This window comes from Crocodylus siamensis, chromosome 2 (assembly GCF_052110815.1).
Source record: "Crocodylus siamensis isolate JL-2025a chromosome 2, ASM5211081v1, whole genome shotgun sequence".
Lineage (NCBI taxonomy): Eukaryota > Metazoa > Chordata > Crocodylia > Crocodylidae > Crocodylus > Crocodylus siamensis.
Window position 1 is genome coordinate 67,811,042 of NC_143396.1, and position 24,055 is coordinate 67,835,096.

A 24,055-nucleotide genomic window follows, 5' to 3' on the forward strand; every position below is an offset into this window, starting at 1 on the left:
GCGGGGGGAGGGGCTGGACCTTGATCCCTGAGGTCCTTTCCAACCCTAGGCTTCCCTGGGAGGCTGTTGACACTTATTCTAGAGACATGGCGATTGGGACACGTTAAAAAACCAAAACCGCAGAACCAGGCGTTCTTTATCAGCGGTTTAGAGAAGGAAAAAGAAAATAAAGAGGGGGGAAAAAAGAGGCCAGGCTCTGCTCCAGCTGCTGCTCTGGTTTCTCTTGCCCTGGAACTGAAACCTCGCAGGCTGCCTGTGTGTGTCTCTGTCTCTCGCACACGCACACGCCGCTGCGGCTGCTGGAGGGAAGTGAAAATGAAATCGACTTTTCCGAGAAATGATGAAAGCGGCTCCGCCTGCCAATGACAGGCTGCGGCAAACTTCCGCACCCCTTCCCCCGCCCCCCGCCCGCACAAACAGCCGGGGGGGGAGGGGAGGGAAGAGGGGGATTTCCAAGCCGCCGCTCCTCGCAGTTTCCTCTCCTTGTTTTGCTTTCGATCTGGCCCTTTCTCAGCCCAAGCGGCGAGGCAGGAACTTTTAGTTTTGCTCCTGCGATTATTCAGCGGGCGGTTTTCATTTCCACTTCGCCTCCCCTGGCAACGGCGGCACCTGGAGGGAACATTTAAATCCCGGCGCGCAGAGGTAATTAATTTTTTAAAAACCCGAACAAACAACAGCAAAGCCCGAGACCGGGGGGCACGGGGCCGCTGTCTCCCCGTTGCCCCCACAAACGCCAGGGCGCGGCGCGGGGGCAGCGCGGGCCTGGCCGGGCCGGGGGACGCAGCCGGGGCCGTGGCGCTGCGGCCGTCGCCTCCCGCCCTCCGGCCCGCCTGCCCTCCCCCCGCGGCGGCGGCCTAGCGGCGGCGGCACCAGCCGGCCTAGCTGCCCGCGCCCGGGCGGGGCCCGCTGTGTGGCGGGGGCTCCGTGACGCGAGCCCCGGCGCGCTCAGCCCCGCGGCCCGGAGACGAGGCCTCCCCGGGGCGCGGCCGGGCCCTCGGCCTTGCCCGCCGCGGCGGAGCGGAGCCCCTGGACACGAGCCCCTGCGGCGGGGCCGCCTCCGGCCTGCCTGCGACGGGGGGCCTGGGCCACGGGCGCCAGCGCCGGGGGGGGGGTGGTCACTGCCCTCGCCTGCGAGCCCGGGGGGGGGAGGTGTCTGTGACCCCACCTCTCGTGTGTGTGTGTGTGTGTGTGTGTGTGTGTGACTCCATCTCTGTGTGAAACTGTGTGTGGGAGCCTGTGAGCGTGTATGAACCTATGTGTGAGCCTGTGCACTTGTGCATGTGTGAATTGTGAACCCATGTATGTCTGAGCCTGTGTGTGTGTGCTAGTGATCCCACCCCAGTTCCGGTCTGGAGCCAGTGAGCCTTGCCGTGCGGCAGCTGAGATGACCTTGTTTACATCCATGATTCTCACCCAGGGAGCTGCACGGCGCGAGCCCTGCGAGGTGCACGCCCCAGATTCTCCCCATAAACGCAAGAGGCGAGGACTTCCTAGGGCAGCATCCGTTATTGCACCAGCTGGGATAGTGAGAGAAGCTTTCCAGCTTACGACATCATGGCTCCAGCGTCGCTTCTCATGGCTCCAACGTTGCTCTTATGACACCATCACCAGATAAACCCAGAGATGTTTGTATAGGAGCCAGGAGTGTTAAAAGCATCCTGGCCTGTTGGGGTCTTTCTGAGTCTCTGCAACAGAAGAACAGCTCTGTTAATCTTCTGTAGTCAGAAACTGAGTGAAAGCTAAGAGCTGAGGTTGTCAGAGGGCTGCCTTGAGGCTGTCAAAGGGTGCTTTGAGTCTAGAAAGGGCAAGAATGACTGGTTTAGACCCTCAGAGGTATTTAGATGCTGTTACCCTATGGTGCTTGAAACAGTTGTGGCAAAAAGTTGGACTTTCAGTGCTGCCTGCCAACATGTTTATAGAAGCAGTTCTAGAAATAAGATTTGTTTTACAGTGAGTGCTTTAGGATTGTGGCATAGATGAGGCAGTGATATAGAGTCTGGCACTACTGGAAAAAAAATGTCCTCCTGTGCAGCTTTCCACAACAACCGATTAGCAGTCCAGTCCTGCACACCTCTAATACCCGCCCAGAGCTGTGACATCAGCAGGCACAATTTTACCTTCATGGATGCAGTTGCAGGCCTGGAGCTATAATGCATATTTTTATTTTTTTTAAATCATTGCACCACTTGACCCTTGGTCTTTCAACTGGCACTGACATTTGAACTGTTCTTTACATATGATGTCACAGTATCTGCTTTTTCCTTTCTGGTGCGTACAGTGTTAATCACACTCTGGATGATAGTGTTCAGGGTCTACTTTGTTAATGCTATGTAGATGTACACCATCAGGGCAAGTTACTGGTCCTGAATATTTTCACCCACAAAATTGTTTGTGAATGCAGTAGGAATTATAGTTGTGTGCAAATCCAGGCTCAAGTACCAAGGGCCTCTCTGCCCCCTTCACCCAATGAATCCCTAGTGGAAGCAGTGACAGTGACGTTGTTCAGCATGCCAAAATTGGATCCTAAGGCCCGGATCCTCAGTGAGATTTAGGAGCCTAAATTCCTTTGAAGTCAGCTGGTGTTATGTACCTAGATAACTTTGAGGATCTGTTCCTGAGTTGGCTTATTTTACCTTAGATGCTTTAATTTCTTTTACACAAGATTTCTGACATGTAAAATACGTATATCATTATATTTAATAATATTGCGTCTGAAATGAAATCCTGCATTTTCACAGGGAGACAGCATTGTCAGTGACATGAATAATTCAATGAAAACACATTTGGTCTGTCTGAAGAAAACCGCAGACCAAGCTGTTCTAGTGCATTTATTCCTCTTTCCATGTTTAATATTGAGAACATAGGACTAGAAGGGACCTCCAGAATCGTGGAGTCAAGTCCACTGTGATCCATTTGCAGTCACTCAGATATAAGAGGCTTATTGATTTCAGGGTCAGAGTCTACCGCTTTCCTCCTGTTTAGTGTACACTTATAATTGTTAATGGTTATAAGTCTGCTGGGTCAAGATTTTTATACTGCATTTTCTTGAACATAGTAAAAATTTTAAGCTAGATTAAATATTGTATGTTTGAGTTTAGTAAAAAAATATTTAAAATAAAGCTCTTTAAGTTCCACATGGAATCCCCTTGGCAGAAAGTGAGCTAGTACTATAAGAAGAGAATTGACCACAGCAGAAAAATTTAAATTTACCATAGCAGGAAAATGGTGATATGGTTATAAAAGTCACACATTTCACCTTGAAGACAAATGATTTCTTTTTGAATTTGGATTTTTCCTATGCCTTGAAACATGGATAAGATTTCACTGTCCCTCTGCTTGACAACTTTGCATGCTCTTTTAGGGCATATTAACCACATTAGTTTTCCCTGTCTGTGTAGTGATCAGTGAAGGATTCTTTTTAGTCAGTCTTGTCAGATTATCATTCCTTTACACTGGTAAAATGGAGCAAAAGGTCAGGATTTTCAGTCTGAGAGCAAAATTTCTTGACATTAATATTCAGTTGTCTGGCCAATACAGTAGTTTGTACTGTGCACAGCACTTTATCTAGGTAACAAACCCTTTAACATAATAAGCTATTTTGTTTTTCTTTTTTCTGTGCCACTCTGCTTTTAGTTTGCAAACAGATACATGCTTAGTTTTAACCTAGTGAAGCTTTCTGTGGAAGCCAATGAAACAAACTATTTATGCAGTCCAAGAAAAATGTGTCAGGTATTTCCAAGCTCCTAGCGCTGGTCTTGAGCTGTGTAGATCTAGTTAAAAAAAAAAAAAAAAAACTTTTAAAAGCATGGGGTTGTCTGTTTTGGTACAAAATAGGAAAACACCACTTCTTTCAAAGTCCTGTTGTGGCTGTAGACTTCAGGACCAAAGAATGACTTAAGGTAACCTGTATAATAATTAAGGTATATAAAGTATGTGTGGATGATTTATCCTGCAAACACATGTTAACGTGACTTTGAGTCTGTACTTTCATACCTAAGGCTAAGCGCATATGTAAGTGGTTTAGGGCCTGAATTGTGTTAACAAAACCAGCAGGTGACCAAATATATGTAGGAATCCTGTTAAGTTGCTGTGCACTGAATTGCACTTAAATTAAAATCTCTCTTAGAAGAGGGATTGACTCTTTAGAAATATTGAAGCAAACTTTTGATGTGTGTTTGTACTGGTGTGTGAGCAGTTAACTGTTTACACCTAGTAATTACGGCTGCTTGTACATGCCATGGGGGTTTAATGTGGTTTAGTTCTCCCTATATTGAAACAGTGGGTTTTTAAAAACACCGCTTCATTTTAGGGAGAATTAAACTGAACTAAACTCCCATGGTGTGTACACAAGGATGGGGGGGGTTGGGGCCTCTTTGGCGGTGGGGGTGGTTTGGGGCGAGTTGTTGGTAAGCAGAGCAGTTCCTGAGCTGTGCAGGTCCCCCCCAGGTGGCACCTACCTGCTGGCACCCAGTCCAGGTGGTCTCGGGTGGTGGTGGGGCGCAACAGCTGTCGAAGGAAGGCCCCCCCCGCCAGCCGCAGAGGGAAGCACCAGGTCCCGGCACAACTCAGGCAGGCTCCAGGAAAGTTGGGGGTGGGAAAAATCAGGGTCTCTGCCTTTTTTTTTCAATTCAGTGGAGCCTGCCTGCATGGGCTGCTGCCAGGTCCCACAGCCCCTGAGCTGCACAGGGCCCAACAACCCCTAGGCATGCCAGCTTCCAGCGCCCCGTGCACTGTTTCACTTTGTTAGGTAGCAAACTAAAACACCTTGGAGGTGTTTTATCTTGCTACATACCAGAGTCATTTAAAGCCTGAAAAAGAGAAGGCTGAGTGGGGACTTGTTAGTAGTTTACCGCTACCTCAGGGGAGTACCTCAGGAGCTCAGTGAACAAATGTTCACCAGGGTGCCCTTGGGGAGAGCTAGGGGTAATGGCCACAAACTCTTGGAAGACCGTTTCAGGCTCAACATTAGGAAAAACTACTTCACAGTTGGGTGTTCAAACTGTGGAATAAGCTCGCTCCAGAGGTGGTGCAATTGCTTACCCTGGAAATCTTCAAGAGAAGACTGGATAGTCATCTTGTTGGGGTCACCTCACCTCAGTTGTCTTTTCTGCCTGGTGCAAGGGGCTGGACCCCATGGTCTTCTGAGGTCCCTTCTGGCCTTACAGTCTATGAAAGCGGAATACACTGATGAGCCATTAAAGTGGAATACGCCGCAAACCGCAATGCCATTAAAGTGGAATATGCTGCTGAATGTGCAAACAGCAACACCATTAAAGCGGTGCAAAAGGGCATTCAAGCTGCTTTAAAGGCCAATTTTGTGGCATGTACAAAGGCCCTAATAATATATAGCACCCATAGCAGTTTCATTCCTGAATCTCAAAACATTTTTAAATGTTGTTGCCTATAACTTACATGTAGGACAGGACATTTTATTGTAGTCTTATGAATGAGTTAAAAGGAAAAATGGCAGAAGTCAGGGTAGATTTGAACCTTATAGACTTAACTACATCAAATCTAGATAGCATATGCTTTTGTGAGCCCGAGCTCACTTCATCAGATGCTATGAAAGGACAGACTTACGTGGTTCTGTGAATGTCCTTTCACAGCATCTGATGAAGTGGGATTAGGCTCACAGAAGCTTGTTACATATGTCTGATTTAGTTTATAAGTTGCAAATCTACCCTGCCTTCTCTTAGAAAAAAAATAAATATAGTGATATTCCACTTTGTGTAAATTAGTCTTTTACTGATCTTCTTTGTGTTTTGGGGGCAGATTGCAGCAAATTTACAGCACTCATTAGCATAAAGCGGACATTTTATGTTGGAGCAGCTTGAACACACACATCCAAAAAATCTCTTGAATGTGAATCTCTTGAATTGCTTCACACAGTGTAGCACTATATAAAACTAAACCCTCACTCTCTATAGCTGTAGCTTTCAGTTGATGCAGCACAAGAAACCTTTCCTAAGGCAGACAGGGTTTTTTGGGTAAATCTGATATCTTTTATTAGACCAACTCAAATAGTTGGAAAAATTCTTTTTGGCAAGCTTTTGGATTTAAATACCCTTCGTTTCCTAATGTACTTGAACGAGGTATTTTGCCATAGGATATTGCCACTTTGTTTGTTATTATTTCCTAGGGATAGATTTTAGAGTTTTAAATATTACCGCTGATTTTGAACTATAGTTATACACTAGACTTCTGTTAACATCAACTTTGCTTCTGCTAGCAAATCAGAATGACAGGAGTCTTTAGAAGTCCTATGCATATTAAAAGTCACAGAGAACAAAAAGAGTATAAGATTTCTTAGGAATTTCCAAGAAACCTCATTCACCTTATGTAGTTCTGCTCTTTCATATGTGGGCTAGGTTTTCCTTGACTTTAAAGGAGCCAAGATGGCAGATTTGGCTATATGTAGATTTTCTACATTCATTGTAGATATAAGAGACCAGCTGCTGATCTCTGGATAAAGCCTTATTTCACCAATCATTCTATATGGAAGAAGAAAATTTAGGTAGGCAACTCAGTTACAGGTTTGACATTGCAGCAAAGTTGGCTTGTAATTCAGTGGGCACATCTTACATTCAAGATCCATTAATTTATAAGAAGGCATTTTTAATGCATTCATGTATGGTCACTAGAATCTTTTGAAAACCAATGAAAGAAACATGGACCTAAATTAGATCCAAAATAAAACTTTTCAAAATAAGTTTTGAAAGAACCTTTTTCTTGGACATAGGTTTTCTCATTTAAAAATCCATTAAGAACAGATGTTTTAAAATCAATGAACGTTTTCCCTGCAGTGTCTGAAATCCAAACATTGCAACATTTAAAACCTGAAAGCAAAACTAACTATAAAGAAAATAGAAACTAACTATAAATAAAAGTGAAACTAACTCCATTAGTTTTCATTTTCCAGCTGACAGAAATGAAAATGTAAACACAGAGCATAAATAAGAAAGTGAAGCAGGCTTAAAAAGTATTTAGATTTAAGTTGTTGGGTAAATCAGTTTTTGAATAAGGTGTTTGTGTGGTCCTGTCCTGTGACTGAGTACATGAGCAACAAATAGAAGTTGTGTCACAAATATTTTGGGCAAGATAAATTTTGTCATGTTGCTGAGGGTATGTATTAGGCATGTATCCTTTACTCTTAGAGGTTACATTTTTTTAAAATGCTATGATAAATGTTTACACTGAGTAAAAATGATTAGTCATAACAGTCTAATGAATGAAAACCATTTACCTGCTTGATTCAATTAATTTTTTTCAAAATTCTCTATACATGGGGGATAGAATAGTTCATAGGATCAGTAGTGTCATATAGAACTTTCCATCTGTATGTCACCAGTTCAGATCCAGGCCAGATTAGCAGTAACCACATAATGTTAGCAGCCAATGTCTGTTTGGTTGGTGGTGTGAAGTTAAGTTTCACTCATTTCCCTGTGGACTGGTGTCCAATTGAATGCCCCACTGTCACTTTTTTGGTTTAATTATCAGCATGCTGGTTTGCAGTCTCAACAAAAGGGCCAAGTAACAAACACTGAAGTATATAACACCTCACAGTTAAGTTCTGTGTCCCAAGAATATTCTGGGGACTGGATATTCATAAGAGAGGTTAATGAAATGTAGCCTTCTTAGATAGACCAGATTTAACCTGATTGGATTACAAATAAAATGGGCTCTGTGTATTTCAGTGGATATTTTCCACCTTGGCTGATGTCTGCTTGTGACTATTTTGGGGTAGAAGTATGGGTTGAGACTTGAGGCTCTGTCCATTTCTTTCAGTCACAGAAGGATATCACATTTACACAAGAACCTAAATTAAAAAATGAAGAAGTCTTTCCCACATCCTTTAACAGTGGGAAGAGCTATTGTTGTAACAGGGTTTACATCATCTGATTTCAGTAAGGGATAATATTGAGTGTTTCATGTTCAGTACTTCCTTTAATGAGATTCTTTAACTAAACTTATAAAAGGAAGCTGTTTTCCTTTTTTTGTTTTCCCCCATAATTCAAATTGACCAGTGTGTTTGTAATAATTAAACTAGTTAACCTATTTTTGGGTACACATCTGCTTCTTTCACGGTACTATTTTTACAATCATAAATAAGTACATGTGACAGAAACATTTTCAGTATGCAGTCTGGATGATTCAGAACATTGCAGGCCTCATGTATAGTATGATTCTGTGTTCACCTTTAAATGCAGCGTTCTAATTAAGACGTAGAGGTAGAATCTAATAACTAAGAATTGCATGTTGTTATCTTTAAAAATGAAACTTATAGACGAGTCTCAGGGAAATTACAATACCTTTCCGATGAAGTGAGGGAAACCCCAGTCTCATTAAATGACCACTATAGGTAGTGAGAAGTATAGGTAGTCTAAATGCAGGCATGTGTGTCACTTACAACTCTGAATACTGGGCTAACACACTGAAGTTGTTTTAACAAAAGTCTAGGGGCAGGTTAGCTATTAACTTGAATGGCAGAAGCCGCCCATACTTGCACAATAAAATAAAAGCTTTAAGCAAATATTAAACTGTACTTTAGTACGGCACAGTCTTTCCTCTGTGTTGCAGGGAAAAAACCACAAGTCCTGAGAATATCAGTGTGGGTCAACTGGATTACTGTATCACAATCAGCCCATAGCCACTGTTTCTTGAAACACATTCCACAGGGTACTTTTTTTTTTAAACTGGCTGTTTGCCTCCTTGAGTGTCTTCAGAAACCTGAGCATAGGCTTAGTTATTCTACCCCCCTCACATCCCCTTAGATAGAACACCATTTTGAAGAGACTGAGATCATATGATAAGTTTTTTAATCACTTTTTATTTTTCTAGTGCAGTAAGCACTGACAGAGTTGGTGCTGCTAGACAGGATGTCAAGTTAGAGACTACCGTGGCTCTGAAATGTTTACAACCTAAGTTCTAATCCTGCAGATAGGTGCTGATGCTGCTGATGTCAATGGGACTACCTGTGCATAAAAGCTAAGTCCATGCATTACTGTATTTACTTGCGTATAAGACAAGGTTCTCTCTCTAAGGAAAAAAAAAGCACCTCATATTATAATTACATCCAAGAAAGCATGATTAAATACATTGACTATCAAAACTGTTGCCAAAAGCAACGTGCTTAGTAATGGTAACTAACCGTGAAGCTGATTAAATGCAACCAATGCTGAGCACGGCTATAAAACACATGGCCCACACTGGACAAACATACTGATAAGAACCTACCACAAGGCTAGATTAGGCCAGCCTATCTGAATAAAATATATGGTAATTCCCGTTGCATGTAGTACCCCTCAGCACAAACTTTTCAGGTCATAGTGTATCATTACACTAAATACGTTTTGACTTCCTCTTTACTCCCACAGCTGAGCAGCAACTTTTTCCCGTTTCCAATAGTTCCTGTTTCTTCACCAACCTTAAATGCCTAGAAACCATCACCAAATGGGGCCCCAAACAGTTCACCTAGAATCCTCTGTTGCTGTCCCCTAGTGTTTATGATTAATGTGGCCCTGCCCTCCATGAGGTGGAGTTGGACCAGGTTGCTCTGTGCCTTATCTGCATATAACATTTTGAAGCATCCCAACCATGAGTTGGGGGCTAATTAGCACATGGATGCTTTGTGTAGGGGGTAACTGAAGTACACATACATGCTGAGCTCTGGGGTCACCGTGGCTTGATTCTGCAGAGCCCCAGCCCAGTGAACTGTAGGGTGCATCATGAGCCTTTTGGCTTTGGGCTAATCTGTTGCATAGTTTGTAGTATATATTTCTTCTTGGTGGAAGGTGTATCCCTGTCCAATGCACTGTGGACAGGACACCTTATGAGAGTTTATAATAGCCTCCCAGTAGGCAGCTCCCCATGGGAGGATCTTGGCTACATGGCTTCTTTATGGAAATAAGGGACTTCTCTCTAGCTTGCTCCTGTGGGTGTTGGCTAAGCACAAGTAAGACTCAGGGGCATCCAAACCCCAAGACCTGTGCACAGGCTTGGGCCTGTGTATACGTTGCCTGCCAGTGGATTTGGGAGTATCTAAAGCCCCAGGCTGAAAAGTCTGGGGTGGAGGACATTTTCTGGTTTTAGTGCCACCTATGGTGTTTGAAGAATTGAATTTTGCTCAGTCGATTGGATTTGGAACTGATTTGGCTTATTTGACCTGGAATACAACTTCCCTACCCCCCCCCACAAAAAAAAAGTGTTGTATATATAAACAAATACAAATGTGTTACTTAAAAGTGTGTTTATGGAGTACCTTTGCTAAAACTTGCAGCAGTTTCAAAAAAGGTGAAATGCACCAATTCTGGATGAACTGTGTCTATGAGTGCCTGTAGGAATTAGGCTATATGGTAAATTATGTGTATTTCAAGGTCAGTCTTATCGAATTTGTCACTTGCTTTCAAGTGTTCAGGGAGAGCAGGGTCTGAGAGTAATGGGGAGGGAGGGGAGTACATGGCCCCTCAACTTTATGTTCCCTGCTGTAGCAGGGAGAGGTGGACAAATTCAAGGCAAACCTCCAGTAATTAGAATCTATACCTGGAAAATTAGAATAAATATATACATTTTCCATCTACAGAATCTAAGTATTGGGAGGGTGTTGTCTCATATTCAGGGTCATTTTAGATTTGAGTAAATGTGGTATGTATTTCAGGGATGGAAACTGAATAGCCAGTCACAGAAAATGGAATGAATGCTGCTATTAAATCTTACAGGCATTGCAGAAGAAACAATTCTTTAAGGAGATATGAGCTGTGACAGAACTCTTCTTTTTGATCAGCCTGGGAAAATCCTTATGCAGCCTCATCAAGTACAGTTTGTGTAGAACATCTTGCTTCTTTAGGAGTATTGCTCCCTAGGGTTTGTTTATGCTTTAGAAATTGACTGGAATAGATTAACTCACCATAGCTGTTCAAGAATAACTCACAGGGCGCGTTTACGTGTGAATGTGCATGAATAAACTCTGGAGTTTATTGCTACAGGATGTGCTTCTTCATGTGCTTATGGGACTGCAGCATGTTGAGCTGGGGTGGAGCAGCCCCATCTGGCAGCGGGTCAGCCTGCCACCTTGGGGCTGCTTCTGCCCAGATCAGTGTGCTGCGGAGGGGCTCACTGAGGCACAGCTGTGCTTCAGTGCGGGGCTAGCTGGCAGGCAGTCCCCCTCGCTAAAACACCTTTGTGCCCCAGCCAGCTGGATTAGCGTCTACACATGCCCCGCGTAAACACCCCATTATTACAAGTACTGTTTTGCTTTGGAGTAAATTAGTTTACTAACAGGGGTGTGCATGTAGGCACAAGACATTTACTGCATAACTAATTAGTCTCCTCTGTAGTAAACATCTCATGTAGATGCACCCCCAGAGTAGCATCCTGTTTCTCTATGGTCATCTAAGTGGCAAGTTTTTGGTCACCTATATGGCATTTTTGGTACTTATGCACAGGTAACCATTCTAGTTCTGGATGAATAACCCTACGCTGATGGATGGTTACATATGCATGTACCTGGGTGCAGCTCTTGGAAATGAGAAGGGTGGCTCTTTCATGTTTAGCTCTAGTAGCTGAATGGTTAGGGCACCTAAGTGTGAAGCTAGAAATCCAGGTTCTGGGACTTCCTTGCCCAGAGTGGCAGAGAAAGGACTACTTAATACAGGAGTGGGAAAAATACGCCCTGTGGCTGGATCTGACCTACTGAGGGATTTTGTATGACCCGTGGCAGGTTCCTTGGTTCCACCCAACCCAAGTGCGAAGGGGGCAACCCAGGCCATAGCACATGCAGTCAGTCCCGCTGCCCCTGGGCGCACAGCAGGACTGGGGTGGAACAGCACCCAGACTCGCCTGCCAGCATCCCCTGCAGTGGTGGCTCCTGGCTGCTGCCACCACCAGGCACAGTCCCACTACCTGAGCACCCCAGCCCATCCACCCCACACCCACCACCGGGGCAGGGCCTGTGTGGCCAGGGCAGATAGGATGGGGCTGCAGGCAGGTGGGGAGTGGTGTTCGGCAGCAGGATGTGTGGGTGAGGCTGGGATCACTGGCTGGGATCTTGGGGTGGTAACAGTGCAGGGTTGGGCCCAGGGCAGAACTATGATCTGTTCCCTACACACCCCTGCTACGGACACGGGTTCAGTGGGCAGGGTCATGGGGTGGGGGAGAGCAGATCATGGCTCCACCTCAGCCCTGACCCTGTGCTGTCACTACCCCAAGATGCTGGACTCAGTCCCAGATGCAGCTGTCTGCCCACCTGCAGCCCCATCCCATCCACTTGGCCATGTACCCAGCCTGTGCAGGTCCTGGCAGGGCCCTAACCCCATGCTGTCACTGCCACGTGATCCCAGCCCTACCTGCCCACCCTGCTTCTGAATACTGCTCTCCTGGAGTGATAAATATTTTTAAAATGGGGGTGGAATCAGGGAAGGTCTGCCATGGATATCAGATAGGCATGGGTCTCCAGAAGTTGTTTACAAAAATAACTCTGTTTTAGGTAAACAGTGCCTTCAGGCTGTGCATTCTCAAATTCACCTGTGGTTCTTAATTCTCTGTTTTTAAGCTTTGTTCTATTTCGTAAATTTGTCCAGAGACAGTGTGTTGTGCAAGTTGTTCTTTAACGCCCACTGTCAAATTCTTAAGTATCTTGCTTATGTACCTTTCTAACCAAGAGCTTCTCTAATACCACACTAGTATTTTTGCAGATGGCCTGATTCTTAAAGTAAAGGAAAATCTCCAATTGATTGGTATGGCCTTGAAGACCTAATCAGACTCCTAGTGAGGTCAGTGGCAAAATTCTCACAGATTCTACTGGAAGCAAGAGCAGGTGCGGACTCAATTTGATTGATGCTGAGCACATATGGTTGCACAGAATTGAACTAGAACTAGAAGGATTAAGTAATAAATATGAAAGGCCAATTTCTAAAATCTCTGAGGTAAGGGAGTTGACAGCAGCAATCCCTCATGGTTGGGGATGATCAAAAAAGCTGTGGGTATTGGTACTGGTTGTTGTTGTAGGTAGTTGAGGGAGTACACACATAGGAAAGAAAGAAGCCTGACTGATGTCAGCAAAAATTTGTTCATAGCATTCATCTCATGGTTCTTTCTTTCTGAAGCTATTTCTATGCTGAGTAAAGATAGTAGTAACCCACCTACAGAGAGGAATTGAAAAGTCAGAGATTTTAATCTTAACTGAACCAACTCTTTCCCTTGGTTTCTCAATGCCATGGATGGGGAAGGCTTTCACATATATTTACTTAGTAGAAAATAACATAACCCTACTTAAATAGTGAATCCAGGCAAAAATCAGGATCAAGACTTTTAAGAACCTTCTTTGTGTCTAATGTAGACAAGCCTTCCTATGGACTATCTTTGGGTTTCAGTCAAAATGAAGGGATAAAGGGACTGGTTAGTCTATGAATCTATTCTTCAAAAGCTATACATTTATGGGCTACAATAATGATGTTCAGCTATGGTTGAAGGCTGATGAAAGAGACTAGGAGCTGATGAGACATCATACAAAAGCTATGTACAGGAGGTCTAGTCCAGGAAAACATTTTTGTTTAACCTCAAGCATGTGCTTAAGTATTTTGCTGTATTGTAGCCAGATTGAGAGGATGGTTAGCAGAGGTGTTAGGCTGGGGTGGTTCTTTTTGTCAGGCTGGCACAACTGTGGAATAGATTTGGAGATTTGGAGCTGTTGTCCACATTTGAGGGTTGTATTCACTAGCGGATGAGGCAGTGGAGTTCTCAAATCCTTTGTGCACCACTCTGGGCTTTGTGGCAGTGGAATGTTATTTCAGGTGACTGCTTTCCAGTTTCATAGTGGAAGACTGTTGTACCTATCACAATGTGTTGATTTTATTCTCTGAAAGGGTTAACTAATTTCATTTCTCTGTTTTTACAATTTAATTCCTTTCATTTTCCATTAAGACTTGTAACAAAGCAGGCAGTGACAGGTAAGAGACACAATACTGTGCAAAGATTAAGGGTGAAATCCAAGTTCTGCTGAAGTCACTAGGAGATTTGTCAGGATTTTACTCTACTAGTTTAATCAGTTACAATATATTTGAGCAGATGTGAATTTGTGTAACTCCATAGAAGTAAATGGAGTTCTGGATCCCCAGCTCAGGATCTGCTTAATTTATATTTATCAGAAGTGTTTCTGTACCATATGGTCTAATGCAAATGAGATTATTTTCCCTGATATTGGTAGAGGATGGCATACTCTGTGTATGGGAAAATTGCTAAATTTGGTTGTAAGAATGAGCCTGATATTTCTGCTACATTAAAATAGGGTTCTTCAAGACAATTCTAAGCTGTGAATTCAAAGGCTATTTTTAATAATATTTTACACCAGTTTCTGTAAAATATAACAACTGTTTTTGCTGCTGAGAGAAAATAAGCCTGTTCACGGAAACCAAAAGAAAGAGTGTTTTGGTGTGTAATATTTGTATCTGAGCCAGAGAGTGTTAACACCCTTTGGGTGGAGCAGGAATGCTATAGGGCTTATGAAACGGTCTCTTTATGTAGTATGGTTCTTGGTTACTATTGTACAGTTTCCAAAGCATATTTTTCAGGCACCCTGGAATGTATGTTTCAGTGTAGTGTACAATTAGATTATTTGCTGCTTTTCTTCTTTAACTTTTTGTGATGGAGTTGGAGTGTTTTGTGTTTCTTTTCTCTGAAAGAAGAAACTTGGGGCAAACCTGCCTTTCCATTTTGTGTGTGAGTTTATGTATGAGAGAGAGAGAGCGCATATAAGGAAGACTGTGTTCCTTCATAAGTTTTGCATTTCCAGTTTTTATAGCTTTTAGAGGCTTAATTCCATTACTGTACTCTCTCTGTAGCTTTTCATTGCTTCCCCTGATCAATCACAAGCCATGTTAGCAATACTTCTGGCTGCACTTTGTTTCAGGCTAAGGGAGCGGGGGTGGGAGGGGGATATTTTATTGGGATTTCATAAATCCATTTTCTTATCTGAGGTCCAGATTATATCTAACCCTGTCATGCCCACGCAGATATCATAAGGAATTTGCTTTCCTGACTGCATAGTTGGATTATAGCTACCAGAACCTTTTGTTCATATCTTTTGTAACAGATGTCCTTTGCTACTGCCCCCTGCAAGTGATATGGATGATACCTGTTGAAGGAAGTCGCAGTTTGGTCTGAGCTGCACTGAACTGCTTTTGCTAGTGATGCAGAGGGAGGATAAGAAATTCCCTCATATTTGCTTCCGCAGTAGCCCTAACAAGTAAAAAGGCCAAAAATAAGTATTTGTAACATGCAGAGATGATCTGAGCAGGGTGCAGGGCCTGGGGCAAATCAGCATGAGTGAGGCCCTGCCCCTGAACACGAGGAAGCTGGTGGCAAATTCGGTGGCAGGGGGTGGTGAGTGGCCGGACGTGAAGCCGGCGGCAGTGTGGAGTCGCTGCACTGCTCTGCTCAGCTCCGTGGAGCCCAGGGAAGTCGCCCCAATTCACCGCCTCCCCACCGCCCCGGGATGGCCCTGCTAGACGTCTGAATATGCTTAAAGCATCGATCTGTAGTTGGAATTTGACACTTGTCAATTTAGAATTGTGCTTTAAATAGTAAAGGACACAAAGTAAAGGTTCCCTCTATCACAATAATCTCCAACCTTTTTAAGCAGGAGATCACTTTTTGAATTAAAAAGGAACTAAAGATCTACTGCTTGACTCTCCCCCCACCTTCCTCCCCTCCCCCTCCCGCAGGTCAGTCTGTGGGGAGGGAAGAGGGGGCAGATTTAGGCAGAAGGAGAAAAAATTATTGGGAGGTGCACCCCCCCAGCAGGTAAGTCTGTGGGGGAGGGGAAAGGGCTGTGGGGAGGGGCAGAGCAGATTAAGGCCCCAGTGGTGAGGGAATGGCATGGGGAGGGAGGAAGCGGGGCACAGGTAGGAGCAGGGGCTGGAGGGAGTGGGGGACAAGCAACAGAGGGCAGGGCTGATAGGATGGGGCCCACTTCCCCCAGCACCCACTCCTACCTGTGCCCTGCTCCCTTCCTTACCACCGGGGCCTCCATCTGTCCCCACCCCATGGCGGTGAGAGAGGGAGCAGTGCTGGAGCAGGGGCAAGACCTGCATGGGTGGGGCACAGGACAGATCCATGAGCAGCTTGTCCAGAGGACATGGAGAGGCGGGGCAGCGGCAGCACTGGAAACGGGACTACAGGGGGGCTGCAGGCACCCAAAAATTCATCGTAGCCTGCCCAACCCCCACTCCCAGTGCTGCCACTGCCCAGCCTGAGCTGCCCTACTCCAGTCCCACCTCCATCTCCAGCACAGTGCAACTGACACAGGCCGCTCCCAGCTCGGGACTGGCAGCTCAAAGCAATAAAGCAGCAGTGCGACAGCAGCAGTGCTTGGCAGTGGTGTCTTTTGTCCAGCACGCAGCGCAGCCATGGCCTATGGCACAAACAGGCCCTGGCTTGCAGCACAACTTGGGCAAAGCTCCCAGGAAGAGCCCGGCACCACCCCAGCCCACAGCAGCAGCTGGCTGGGCTGGCATGCAGATCTGGGGGCACACCCCTCCCCATGGTATCCCAGGCTGCATATCCCCACTCCCCGTGCCCCCGGGATGAGTTGCTCACAGCTCTGTCCCATGCCCTGTCCGTGCAGGGCCTGCCCCTGCTCCAGCACCGCTCCCTCTCACAGCTGCTGCATACCCCCCAAAATATCTGCGCAGCAGAGTTGGCTCCCACTGCAGGCTGGGCGTTGCACTCCAAGCCCCACTGCAGCTGGCCTGGGAGTAGCTCGACGCTACGTGCCTCCTGCCACTGGGCTGAGCCTCGTCACCTGCCTGCCTGGCAGCGGGATGCATGTGGAATCGATCCGCTCCCAAGTCAGCTGCAGTGGGGCTCCAGGTGCAAAGCCCAGCTTCCAGCAGCAGCTGCCCTGCCCTGCACACAGATCAGGGGTCGGGGGGAGGCATGTGCCCTCTGGGGCCTGTGCTGGGGTGCATCTAGTGGTGGGAGCCCCCCCATGCACCTGGACGGGTTGGAGCTTGCATCTTCCCCTGGCCCGGCCCAGCCCAGCTGGGGTCCCACTCACCCAGTGGCAGGGGGCACAGAAGGGGATCGTTCCACTCACCTGCTAGGCCCGGTAGCATGGGGCATGGCTCATCCCAGCGATGTGGGTCCTGCCACTCTTACCTCCCAGAGTGTGTCCCGTCCTGGCTGCTCCCCATGTGCGTCTTGCCACTCCAATTGCAGAGCCTCTGACAATCAGTCTCAGTCTGGGTAAATTAGCCTCCCCAGACTGAGATCAACTGTCAGGGGTTCCCTGATTAGGAACTGGTCTATTAGGAATTATGCATGAAGGACTGAATAAATCATGAACGTTTCCCAATACCCTTTTGATAGCAAATCAGTAATATTCCTTAGCAAAACAAGAAAGTTACCATCAATGTGGTAGGAATAGATAGCTTCTGCCTGCCTAACAGCCTGATAGTAAAGTCTTTTGCAGTTGGTTGTTTACTTTCCTGCATCTTATCTCCAGTAAGATGGACTGAGGCACTTCAGACAACTTCATTAGAAAAACTAACCTTTGCAGTACTGAGTAAGCATACCCACACGTTTCTAATTTACACTGTTGCACCTCTATACCCCATGCTGCCAGGGAAAAAGCTGGATTTTCTTTTAATTTGACCCTGTAATATAGTTTACTTGCCTGTGATGTAGACCTGTGTATAACATTGTATATTTTCATAGGTTTATTTAGGCAAAAGTATGTTACTTTGATTACTGCTGTCTCAGAGAGAAGATGCAATTTCTCTTTTCTTTAGTAAACAAGATATACCTAAAAGGTCTTTTGGGAAAATTTTAAGGGCAGAAAGATTCAAGCGTCTGGTTCAGTGTGGCTGAATTTAGTGAAGTCGAACGGCAATATATGTTGTGGTTAAAAATGGCTGATTTATATTTTTAAAGTACAGTAGAGTCAGTTATCTGGAAAGTCAACTAACTGGAAGGTTTTGTATTGACCGTAAGCCTGCACTTGGGTTTTGCTTGTCAGTGAAACAACTGTGCATTGTTTATTTACTAGTGCTTTGACATTTTTGAAATGTTATGTGGTACCATAGGTTTATCTCTTGTTGCTTTTTAATTGTTGTACAGTACAGTAATTAAAGTATAGTTTTCAGCAGTTCATACTGTGGTGTTTGATTATCTAGAATGACAGTGGCATTATTTATTCTGGATAAATAACATCCTGCTATTACTCCATTCCAAGTCATGTTAATGGGTTATGTCACTTGAAAAATCTGAATTTTTTGGACCAAAAGTTATTTTGAAAGTGTCTGCAAAAACGATATTTGTTTGCGGGGGCAGAAAGTGAAGTGAGACCACAATCTTAGGACCTGATCCTGGAAAAGTTTTACATGTGCTAAACATGCTGTTGACCTCGCCTGTGACTGTACCCACAGTATATAAATTTAAGCTTGTGTGTAAATCTCTGCAGGAAAGGGACCTACTCAATAACCTTTCATAGTGACGTACGTTTTCATATCTTGGCTGCATCAAATTTGATTGTGTAGCAGAACTTTCCTCCAAGGGTTGCTTCTCAAAGTAGTAGGATTCCTTTATATCCTGGAACATTTCTGGCACATGGACAATACAAGGCCAAGTTCCCTGAATCTGTAATCAGGGCATGGACTCATCTCAGCCTTTTTATTTTGCTAGTTAATTAAGTTTTAAAATGCATTTAACCCTTTCAGTGAATTTAGTTCATTCCTGTAAGTTTGGAGTCTGAGAAAATGGACAAATATTTTTCTTGCAAACCTCTCTCCCTAACTCCTGAAGAGGATTTTTTTCACAGCTCTGAAGGAGAAACTGTGATGTATTATCTGTGTCCCCTTCTGCACCTTTTCCCAACTTCCTCCTCAGAAGTACTTGCAACAAACTTTTTAGTCAGCTGCTTTTCAAGGAAAAGCGGAGTTGGGAAATTTGCAGATTTTGTTTGTTTTACCTTCGGAGAAAGACAGAAACAAATCAGTCCATGCGGGAGCAGAAAAGAGAAGCTGTATACCTGGCATCTTTGGTTACAGTTGCATTTCCAGTTAAATGCACCTTATCCAGATGCGGACAAATAAAAAATGAAACTGATGGCAATGGAAAACCTTGTATTGTTCAGATGTGCGTGTCCTGCATTAGTTTCACTTTCTTTCTATGTCTGGTGTAATTCTAGTGAGATCTTCATAGCTGGAGGTTATATTTTTTACATGAAACTAGTGTTACTGAGTATGTGCTGGTCAGCACATTGAACTCTGGAATTTCCATCTGTAATGTAGAGTGGAGCAAAACCAGCCTGCTTTTGCTGCTGCCATGTGTGCCAGGAGTACTGGGCCATCCATTCCTCCCTCCATTCTATGCCAGAATGCATACATCTCCCATATTTCTCTCCCCACAGACAGATATGTAGCCAAGCTGAGCGGATAGCCTGTCAAGCTCAGCCATTCTTTTTTAAACAAGGAGGTTAAATGTCTCAATCTTAATAACATCTATAAAATGTATTTTGGTCTTCACCACTGAGGAGATGCAAAGGGAAAGGCCAGCCTATCTCTGTGTCTGTCCCTTTAGGATAGAAGTGCATAGCAGAATGGGAGAAGAGGTTGGGAACAATTTTATTTTCAGGTTTAATACTCATAGACAGTAGCTGGCAATATTTCAGAGCCGTGGGTTGAACTGATCCAGCTCAGGTCTGAAGGAGGTCGATTTTTCCGGCCTGGCTGCCACCACCACTGCTTTTACCTATTCCCTGGTTGCAGCACAAGCCCAGCTCTCTACCATCTGGCCTTGGTGCAGATCTTTGCTGCTCAGCTTTACTCTGGGCAAAGCCCCCTGCTGCTGGAATGCTGTCAAAGCCTTACTGGCTCAGTGGGCTAGATCCAGTGGTTCTGTGGGCTGCATCTGGCTGACAGGCTGTATGTTGCCAACCCCTGCACTATAAGGAGATGTAGTTAAAAATGAAGGGGGTTTTTTTTGTTTGTTTGTTAAATTTTGGTGACGCTGGTTAACAAGGGCAAGTGCTCCTGTAAAATTGGTGATGTTTTTTAATATAAAGGTCCTTTCATTAATATCTGAACAACCCCTTTGTACTCATGTTACAAAATTCCTAGTTGACGTGTGTCTGGTAGAGAATCATAGAATCATAGTAGAGTCAGAAGGGACCTTATAGATCTTCAAGTCCGACCCCCTGCCAGGGCAGGAGAAAAAGCTGGGCTCAAATGATCCCAGCTAGGTAAGCATCAAGCCTCCTCTTAAAGACCCCCAGGGTAGGAGCCAGCACCACTTCCCTTAGAAGTTGTTTCCAGATCCTAGCCACCCTAACTGTGAAGTAGTTCTTAGAGATGTCTAATCTAAACCTACTCTCCAACAACTTGTGGCCATTATTCCTTGTTATGCCAGGGGGCGCTAGGGGAAACAAGGTCTCTCCCAAACCTTTCTGGTCCCCCCTAGTGAGTTTATAGACTGTTACCAGGTCCCCCCTCAGCCTTCTCTTGTGAAGGCTGAACAGGTGTAGGTTCCACAGTCTCTCATTGTAGGGTCTGCCCTGTAGTCCCCTGATCATGCGGGTGGCCCTCCTCTGGACCCTCTCAATGTTGTCCACATCTCTCCTGAAGTGGGGCACACAGAACTGGACACAGTACTCCAGCTGTGGCCTGACCAGTGTTGCATAGAGGGGGAGGATCACCTCCATGTCCCTGCTAGAGATGCACCTGTGGATGCACGACAAGGTCCGGTTAGCCCTGCCAACCGTGACCTCGCATTGTCAGCTCATGTTCATCTTGGAGTCGGTAATGACTCCAAGATCCCTTTCTGCCTCCGTGCTCTCAAGAAGGGAGTTTCCCATCTTATAAGTGTGCTGCTGGTTACTACTGCCCAAATGCAGCACCCTGTACTTGTCAGTGCTGAAGCGCATCCTGTTTTTGCTAGCCCACCCCTGTAACCTATCCAAGTCTTGCTGCAGTCTTTCCCTCCCTGCTCGCGTGCTCACCTCGCCCCAAATTTTTGTGTCATCAGCAAATTTAAACAGGTTGCTTTTCACGCCATCATCCAAATCGCTGATAAAGAGATTGAACAGCGCGGGCCCAGGGATCGAGCCCTGGGGGACTCCGCTGCCCACTTCTCTCCAGGTCGAATATGACCCATCCACCACCACCCTCTGAGTACAACCCTTCAGCCAATCTGCAATCCATCTGACTGTGTAGGCATCAGTGCCACAGTTGCCCAATTTTTAATGGGGATGGGGTGGGAGATGGTGTCAAAGGCCTTGCTGAAGTCCAGAAAGACTACATCCACGGTAACACCTGCATCCAAGGCTTGTGTGACCTGATCAGGTTGTCAGCACTGCGCCCTTGGCCCTCCCATAGATATGAGCAAGGTAGAGCAAACACAATTTTTTCAGTGCCATTCCAGAAAGATTGGTGTTGACATAGGCATCCCTAGCCTGCTGCAGTGGGATGCCAGAAGTCAGTGTAGCCTTCTTTTTTGATAGGGTTACCATATTTCCAGGTCCAAAAAAGAGGACACCTGTTGGGGGGGGGAAGGCAGTGACATGCTGGTGCCCTGCCCTGGCCCATTCTGTTGCTTCTCACTGATATTGCACAACTGCCCCCCCCAGCCCTACTGCTGCCCCTCACTCCAGACCCACTGACCCTGCAAGTGCCCCTCACTCCCAATCCAATAGTACCCTGCCCCCCACCCCTTGCTGGTGCCCCTCACTCCTGACCTGCAGTCCCCTGGCGCTGCCAGTGCCCTGCACACTCAACTCACAGTCACCCTTCCCGTCTCAACCCATGCCCTGTGCCCCTCGCTCTTGATCTGCAGCCCTTATCCCCCTTCCAGCCTGGCAGTGTCCCTCACTGTCTACCTGCAGCTCCTGTTGGTGCCCCTCACTCCAGACTTGCAGCCCCCTGTACCCCAGCTTTGCCGGTGCCCCTCTCTCCCAACCTGCAGCCCCCTGCCCTGCCCCCCAGCCCTGCTGGTGCCCTTCACTCCTGATCTGCAGATCCCTGCCCCCACCCTACCCCCCAGCCCTCCTGCCCAAACAGCTCCTGCATTGTGTGCGTGCCTATGCTCTCTCTCTCTCTTCCTCTCTCCCATGCACCTCTCTCTTTTTCTCTTTGTTTCAGTCTCTCTTTCTGTGGGGAGCATGTGACTCCCAAGAACTGATCACCTTGCCTGCTGCTCCCAGCCCCAAGTAGCCAGTCGGGACATTTGCTCTTTATTTTCAAAACCTGCCCAGATGTACCACAGGGGTCCAAAAAAGAGGACATGTCTGAGAAAACCTAGAGGGATGGTAACCCCAGGATTTGAGAGCACTGCATGTTAAACATTTTCAGTTCTAGTTGCCATCTTAGGGATGTTCAAGACAAGCTAGAACTGTCACTGGTCTCCCCTCTTGGCAGTACAGAATGGTGCCAAAAAACAAACTTGAAACTGTTTTTCTTGCACTTAACCTGAGCAAAGGTATCTAGATACTTAAAGACACAGGTGGGGCACTGGTGTGGTAAACCAAAGTGCACAAGCATGCTGGGAACCGATTTCTCATTGGCTTGAGATGAAACCAGTAAAACTTGGAGTCAGTGGGAATTATGCATGTAAGCATTTTTCAGAATCCCACTAGGAGCCTGTCTGCATCTTTAGGTGTTCATGTCCATTTGTAAATCTAAACCCTATATTTAGGGCTTGGCAAAAATGTAACTGTAAATGCTGTGTAGGAAAGGGGAGATATTTGTGGGGGCATTTAGTATTTTTCTAAAAAGGAAAAGTTCCTTTTTGTCCATTTACAGACTAAATAATAAAGGCTGGGGGAGGTGGGATGAGATGGGCAAGTTCTTTTACTGCAGCCTTGCTCGGTGTTACAGATGACTGAGGTTAGTTCCTGGTTTTCATTTGTTTGTTTTAAAGTAAAGCTGTTTCAGTCTGCCATGAGGCCAGCCTGGTGTTTAAAAAAGGGTGCTTTGCACTTCTGTGCTTTACTTTAAGTTTTCAGAGTTCTTTGAAAGCTTTAATTACTTGAGTGGCAAAAAATGGGTACCCATTATTTATGGGTTGGTTGGTTTTGGGGGTGGTTTTTCTGTTTTTGGAGGGGGTTTTTTGGTTTTGGTTTTTTGTTGGGGGTTTTTTTTTGTGAAAGTGCTCCCATCTAAAGTTTTGGGTACCAGTACAACCAAAAAATACGAGTCATCCTAGTAGGACTCCAAGATCAAACTGTACAACCCACTGAGCCCATTGTTTCAGAGTCTTGAAAAGAGAAGCAGCTTAACATAAGAGCCAACAAATTCAGAATTTGACTTATGGAGGAAGCAAATTACAGAGTTATAGGCTCTTTAAAAATGCCATGCTACCCTCCACTGCCTTTTGTTACCAATACAGTGACCTTTTAAAAGATGAGGATGTGTCCAGCGTGTTATATTTTCTTGGCTTCTATCTGAGATATTCAACAAATACTCTAGCACATATTATATTCTAAATACTAACAGAAGGCTTCCTGCTACCGTGTGTACTTAGCTGTGTTGCACATCTTGTATGTTTAAGATGTATCTTTTAACAACATAAACAGAATTATATCAACCTATACACTTAAAAAGAAAAAAAACCCCATGTGATAACCAAGTTAACATTACATAGAAACTTTTAACTTTTTCATTTCCTGATTTTGTTTACCATTTTAACTGTGCACAGTTGCCATAATACATTATTTTATTTTATTACTTTAACTGAGATAAGATAGTTCTGTGCTAACACTGTATTTTTGGTGTTGAGGAGTCGTTGATATGCAGCCGTCAAAGAAACCACAACATTTTACCACAGTAGCTTGTGGTCATTGCTCTCCTCAGAGAAAGAAGTATCTAGAGTTATTTCTGAAAATGTTATGCTCCATTTTCTATAGAAAAATGCAAGCAAACCTTAGGGTCAAAGGTTTGATTAACAGAGGTTTACATTAACAGTGGATGTTCTTACTCTTGTATTTAAATATATCCCAAGAACACCCACACTCCCAGCTGGACAATTTTAAGAAGGGGTATTTTTTGTTTTGCTTTCTGATAAATATGTC

At 45.1% G+C, this 24,055-nt stretch overlaps 1 protein-coding gene across 2 annotated transcripts in view; it reads left to right on the forward strand.

The window, feature by feature from the left end:
- Positions 1-511: 511 nt before the first annotated feature.
- IRF2 (interferon regulatory factor 2) overlaps positions 512-24,055 on the forward strand; it is a 79,817-nt gene continuing 56,273 nt past the window's right edge. For both annotated transcript variants that reach the window (XM_090036112.1, XM_090036113.1), the window contains exon 1: positions 512-642. The gene's annotated coding sequence lies outside the window, so the exon portion shown is untranslated. The remainder of the gene's footprint in view (positions 643-24,055) is intronic.